Below are 7207 nucleotides of genomic sequence, written 5' to 3' on the forward strand. Positions count from 1 at the left end.
CAGAAGTATGCTCATATATCCTGACAATCTGTCAGAACGGAGTGGATCTACCTGTATGTGCCATCTTAATGTCAAAAGAACCAAGTAACCACCTCATGGGTCAGGATGTATAACCACATTTATTTTCAACAACTTGCAGCAACCTCAGATTCTCTGACCTTCAGTCAAGGTGGAAATAGTTTCACATTTTTGGCTCCCCACAATTCCTCCCTTTTCTTAAATTTTAATAAACCTGACCTTCTGCCACAGGTCAGATTATTATGTCTGCCTTAGTTGTACACTTTCCCATTTTCCAGACTTGTCCTTCTTTGGTACATGCATTTCCGTCCTGCATGTACATGTCAAAACTGTAATTCTACAGATAGATCACCCAGTCTACCTATGATGGGACTTTGGCTTTTTAAGTTCATGAGTACAATAGACAAGAAGCAACATAGTGTTAAGGGTATAAATATAAACATTTAGAAGACAATTTCAAAGAATGATCATTCAGCAAATAAGAATTTTAGGCTCAAACATAAAAACTATGATTTCCCCACTCATGAAATTTTGACAATAATTATAGTGATATATCAAAAATTACCTCTTTATACTTACTGCTTAAATCCAAAGAGAAAATGGTAAAGTAATTGATAGTTTATATTAAGTACTTAGCATGCTATCAGACATATGGTGAGCACCTAGAAATTGTAGCTGGTAGCATAAGTAAGTTGCACTATAGGTAATGTCTGATAAAGAAATATATTAAAAAAACAAGCCTAGAAATTATGCAAAGCTGAAAACTTACTAATATTGTTATTATAGATAAGATTATTTAATTTAATAAATAAATTGGAAACATAAAAGAAATTTAATATTTTTTGTTTTTATTTTTAATTTGTGAGATTGTAATTATGATATTAATCCTTTTCCTTTCCTCCCTTTAATTTCTCCCATAAACATAGCCACACTCTTCTTCCAATTCATGGCCTCTTTTTTCACTAATTGCTATTCATGCATATATATTTATATATTCACATATATATTCTGAATTTACCCTCCCTGAGGATTAAGCTTTGTGATAGCAGAAGGTATCATACAAGTATCCAAAGTAGGGAGGTAACTAACAGTTTTACTCAACTATGTTGACTGTAAACCACACCAAAACCCATACTGGCATCATAACCTCAGGGTGCAGTGGTAGCACATATACCTTGATGGTAACCAACAGTTCTCTAATTGAACTTAAGACCTACTCACCAAGTGGTAGACCATACCTAATACTGGAAACTAGCTAACTACTCAGTGATAGTGAATTTAAGCCTGTTAAAGAAAAATCTATGACCTCTAATTTTCAAAGCCACCATAATCTCTACGATCAACCCATAAACACCTGTTTTTCTACCCACAGAGAAGTGTATCTTTCACCCCTCATTAAGAAAACTTCTTATGAAACAGGCAGAGAGCATTATAGAAAACCCCAATCGTTAAAATGCAGAGTTGTGAAGCCCATTTCCAATGGATACATCTCCAAAAGCCCCCTATACCTAAGACTCAGGAAGAATTGCAGAAGAGAGAATGAAAGAATTTTAAGAGTATCTTTCTTAAGGCCCTAAAAACCTACCTCAGCAGTTCAGAGTACTTATTCTTGCAGAAGATCTGGGGTTGGTTCTATTCTCAGCACCTACATGGTGGCCCACAGCCATCTCTAACTCCAGTTCCAGTCGACCCAACATCCTCTTCTAACCTCTGCAGGTGCCAGGCATATAGGTGATACACATACATGCTTATAATCCAAACACTTAAGCACATAAAATAAAATAAATAAATAGAGGTAAAACCTATAAGGTCTATAATCTTCCTTTCTTTAAAATCATCCCCGTGTGTCAAAAGAACAAACACCAAAAGCAAAGTAGCACTAAAGAAGAGTTTTTGGGTTAACACAAGTGAGAGGATATGGAGTTACTAGTGAAAAGACAAAGGAAGAATCTAACATCCATTGGTATTAATTATATGCCAGTCACTGTTCTGAGACCTTATATATAATAAATCATTTTACTCTTCAAACAATTTTATATGGTACTACAATTACTTTTCTCATTTTACAGATGAGAAGCTGAGATGAAGAAAGATCTTGGGGTTTGGCCAAGTCTGCACAGCAAGAACCTTGGCTCAGACTCAGATTGTTTCCAGAACTTTCTCTTAACCACTAGTGTATACATCCTTCTTTCTTCCCCTGACCCTGTATAAGGAGCTGTGTCTTCAATGCATTTTACATCATTTTATATCTATATAACATAAATACTAGGAAAAGAGACAAATTTTAACTTCTTTATACATATGTACATTCCTTTAACATATATGAACCTTAATATAATACAGTTAAATACAATATTAACATAAAATATAAAGTAAATTAGTTCAGTCCCAACACAGAAGATGCATTGTTAACTCAAATCCAGCACATATGAACTTACGATGATAGGTAAGAATAACATGAAACTGGTAATTTTTCACAATGTATAGGGAAATGTAAGTTCCAGGCAAAATGATTAGATGCCCATTATTGATCTCTTAATTGGTGTTTCATGTATTTGGAGGCCAAACATCTAAAGCCTAAGCTTAGCCTTGTTAGTACTCTTCCACTGTGGGAGATTGCGTGGGTAGTTTAGAAATTAAGGGGTCTTTTATTCCATGGTCTGAAGACTGTTTTTCTCAGCCCTTCTTTCTGAGATATCTATTGCTAAACAAAATTATTAAATACAATAATTAACCTGATTAATTAGGTTTGCTACTCACCTCCTCAAGCAGTGCTGATATGAAAAGACTGTGGAATTGGGAGTTATTAGGAACTCACTTTAAATTCCTATCTCCCATTATTTTGCTTTGCTGGCATATGGATCGTTGAGCGAGCTCTTGAAGGTCATCCTAACATGTCTCACTTTCATCCCTCCCGTTTCATGAAACAAGCTTTGTAGTAGCATTTCTATTGCATTTTAATAAATAAAGATTGCCTGAAAATCTGAGAGTAAAACAGTCCCACTGGTCAGCCTTACAGTTCGGGTTATGCCAAAACACATGTTTAATCCCAGTAGCCATAAAGATGCTCACCTTTAATCCAAGTAGCTACACTTGTTGCCATAGAAACTGGGAGGTGCATGCTTTTAATCACGATGATGCATGCCTTTAATACTAGCCCTAAAGAGAATTATAAAACATGAGGAAAGAGCTCTGAACACACAATCTCATTCTGAGATTCCTGGAGGCAGGATCGCCATTTCAGTCTGAGGTTGGCCTCAAATTAGTGGCTGTCTGTTTTGCTTCTCAGACCTTTAGATTGAACCCCAATTTCTGATCCTGAGTTTTTATTAATCATGCTTCAATTAATTGTGCTTCATTTGATACCCAACGTTTTGGGGTATGAATTCACAAAATGCCATTTGCTTTAGGCTTTTAGCTACCAGCTCAGGTCAGAGTAGGAATTGGAATTTCAGCTATAGGAGATGGACCCATACCTAAGCACCTGTGTTGGGTAGAAAAACTAACTCTCCCAGCTCCCATCTACCCCAGCTTAGCATCCATATAAAGATGGAAAAAACACAGATAATCTAGATACTGTATAGTATTGTGTTGTCTTTGAATTGTTTGACTGTTGAGGGCAGAGCAATTAATCCAACCTATATATTTTGAAAATGCCTTGATTTCAAAATTTAAGTCAAAAGGTCTGTGGAGAAGAGGTTTTGCTTTTTTCCCAAAGAAATGAGAAGGTATGGACTTGGCTATAATTCTAAATTTTATATGGGTCCCCATAAGATTATCAGTGCCCCCAATCAGCAAGAAGTAGCCTAGAAAACTACACCCACATTTCCAAAAAATGGATTATAGATGTTTGTTTTTGTTTAAAGTGTTGGTTACAAGTTGTTATAGAAAACGGTCAGGAAAAAAGCTAAACAAAGGAAACTCGCTTCAAAATTCTTGTTTTGGGGGGGAAAAGGCCAGGAGGTAGTGGTGCATGCCTTTAGTCCCAGCACTTGGGAAATAGAAGCAGGTGAATCTCTGTGAGTTCAAGGTCAGCCTGGTCAAAAGAGCGAGTTCTGAGACATTTCCATAGCTACTGAGAAAACCCTTCTCAAAAAAAAAGAAAGAAGAAAAGAATGAAAGAAAGGAAGGACAGAAGGAAGGAAGAGAGAAAGAGAAAAAGAAAGGAAAAGAAAAAAGGGGACATAGATATAATAAGATAGAAAGGTAGATTATTGAATTTACTCTGAAGAAAAAGAGAGAACATAAAAATGATAAGTTAAAAAGGTAGATTATTTAATCTACTTTTTAAAAGCAACTATTACTTTTAAATGTTTTTTATTAGTTTTACTTTTGTATATTGCATATTAACACAAATTTGAGATTAATTTTGTTAAAACATACTGTACATACATTTCTAATCTTGTTCAAGGTATTACACATATACATCTCATTTAACAATATAATGCAAATTTCTAGTCCTTGAAAATTATTATTACCAATTGTTTAAAATAATAAAGAAATACAGGTAAGTAGTTAATCACCTAGTATAATCAAACTTGTAGTCACATTAGGTATGTTGTTTTCAAAGGTCAAACACAGATATAATTAAGACAGGTCATCTTCAAACACTTCATAGGTCTACAGAATATGGCATTTAAGTTTTAATAACATAGATTCTTCTTTTTTATGACAATGATTCATGTCTGCTCCTGGCAGCACCAATCTACTTCAGAGAAGATAATGGACATTGAAGAAATTATACATGAAACTTACTTTCTTTGTGACAAAAGTAAGACACTGGGCAAGAAAATACTCCTGCCTCAATTGCTAACATTACACTGTCCTAACTAGACAAGCAGGACACAAAATATTCTGAATTTGTTAAATGCAAATGGACTAGACAAAGCTTTCATTTCCTTATTGAAACATATGGCCATGAATTGAAATGAAAGCAGATATGTGGATACAAAGCTAAGTAGCTCCTGTTGACAGCATATAGGGACATCCTTCCTTGAAAAGAAAGGGTTGTTTCACTGGGGCAAAGTTATGATGTGATGTGTCTTAATATAAGACTTTGAAAAGAGGCATTGATTAACATGGACCTTTGTGTGTTAGCTGTGTCAGTTTTCTTTAATGAAACATACAGTTAGCTCTCTGCAAGTGACTCTGGCCAACAGTTCACCAGAGTCAGGCAAACTGAGGAGAGCAGGGAACTCTGCCTTAGCTTCTGGTTTTTTTTTAACCAGGCCTCAAAACAAGGATTATTAACGTAACAGTAAAATTTATTAATGAGCCAAACTGGGCCTGAACAATTTAGCTTTGTCTGATTTTCTAGTGTGCTTCCAGGAGTGATCTGGGTGAACAGCATCAACCCTGAGCTGAGCATTATTACATCAGGACCATGATATGGTGTCTGTCTTCACAGTGTTTAGGCACTCGATAGATATTCATGAATTATCAGACAAATGGATTTATGAATTCCCTTGGCTTCTTGGTTTGTACAACTAAGAAATGGAATGTGAAAAGTTCATACACTGAGCAACTCAGTCTCTGCCCCAATGACATATTTTCTTTTTCTGCATATGAGTGCTTTGCCTGCATGCAGTCATGTATACCAAATGTGTGTCTGGTGCCTACAGAGGTCAATTCCCCATTTCTAACATGAAACTTTCTGAAATGAACTCTCATTTTATTTCCCATGTAAAGACCATTTTCAAGGGTTGATATTCATTTCTTGCTGTTTTGTAGCACAGTCTCTGGATTTAACTCAGGCTGTCTCGACCTTCAAGAGCTGGGAATCCTGCCATGTACTGTACTGCCCAGTCCTAATAAACATTCTCTAAGTATTTCTGATTTTGCCCAGAATCACTGGTGATATCACCTCTTGCCTAATCTTCTTTTGCTCCTGTTATTCCTCTTTTACCCATCTCTCCTGGGGGTTCTGAACAGATCTAAACATGAAGCTTCCCCAATGACAGACCTTTGAGGGAGCAAACAAGACACTGCTGGTACAAAGGCAGAGAGCATTCTTTGACTTCTCTTTTTCCAAGTAACCGAGATAGATCAAGATCACTCTCCCTATTCACTGACTTTGCTCACTGAGGCAAGGGCAGGGATGATTTCCTCTATACCCATTCTCTACACTCCTTATCAAATTACCATTCCAGTCAGGTGTCACCAAAAATCTTTCTCAAACCAGACTTCAATTCTAGAAAACTTCACCTTCCCTTCCAAGTTTCCCTTGAAGTTTGTACAAGCAGCAGTGCTGAGGTGACTTGTTCTGCTTTCATTTTGCCTCCAACAAAATAGTATGGTCTGAGTTTTAAGTACCAAGGGCCCAGCAAACCCCCAAGTGCATTTTCCCAGGCACATTTCCCCCTCAATTTTTCTAACCTCTTACTACCATGGGGGAAATTTAATCCACATGTTTCTGGTTCATTTACACTCAACTCATCAAAATGTTGCACTGTAAGAGCGATTTGATGTCACAGAAGCCTTGTGGGCCTCATTTATAAATGTCTTTTCTTTGAACCAGGAAGTTAGAGTTTGCCAGAAAAAGCAGAAATCAACCCTGAGAAGACTCTTTCTTTTCCTAAGTGAAACTTTAGAACTTCTTACAATGTGAGAACTTTTAAACCCAAAATGCTGGGGTTTCATTTCTCAGACATTATTGTACTCTCTAATCCATTTTCCTTTCTCTCCTTCCTCCCCACTAGACAGTATGCCACTATTTCTAAAGAACTAATTGACAAATAAAGAGCTAATTAGGAGGATAGGAATAAAGCACTCCTCCCAGGTAAAGTCACATGCAAGAACTGAACTTCAGAAGTGTTTGTATCACTTAAGACAAACATATTTCATTCTAATTAACTGAACTAACAGAAATGAGAATACTATCATGAAATTGACCTCACAGACATCAGTTCAGTCTATTGTATTTGTTGTATCTTTCTTGATCACCCTAGATCAACACTGAGTATTTCTAACTGAACCTTTCCTCAGAATAGCTGTATACTGTGCTGAATAAAGTGCAATGTGACTGCTGAAGCTAAAATTTTGTTTAGCTTCAGGTGTATTAAGACTAAATCCAAACCATCACATTTGGCTAGTTAGCTATGAAAACAGAGAACAGAAAACAGAGCTCTGGAATCCATAGGGATCAAAGAATATTGGCTCTGAAAATACTAATAGAGCTTTCATGATGCAA

Source organism: Microtus ochrogaster, chromosome 10 (genome assembly GCF_000317375.1).
Source record: "Microtus ochrogaster isolate Prairie Vole_2 chromosome 10, MicOch1.0, whole genome shotgun sequence".
Classification (NCBI taxonomy): domain Eukaryota; kingdom Metazoa; phylum Chordata; class Mammalia; order Rodentia; family Cricetidae; genus Microtus; species Microtus ochrogaster.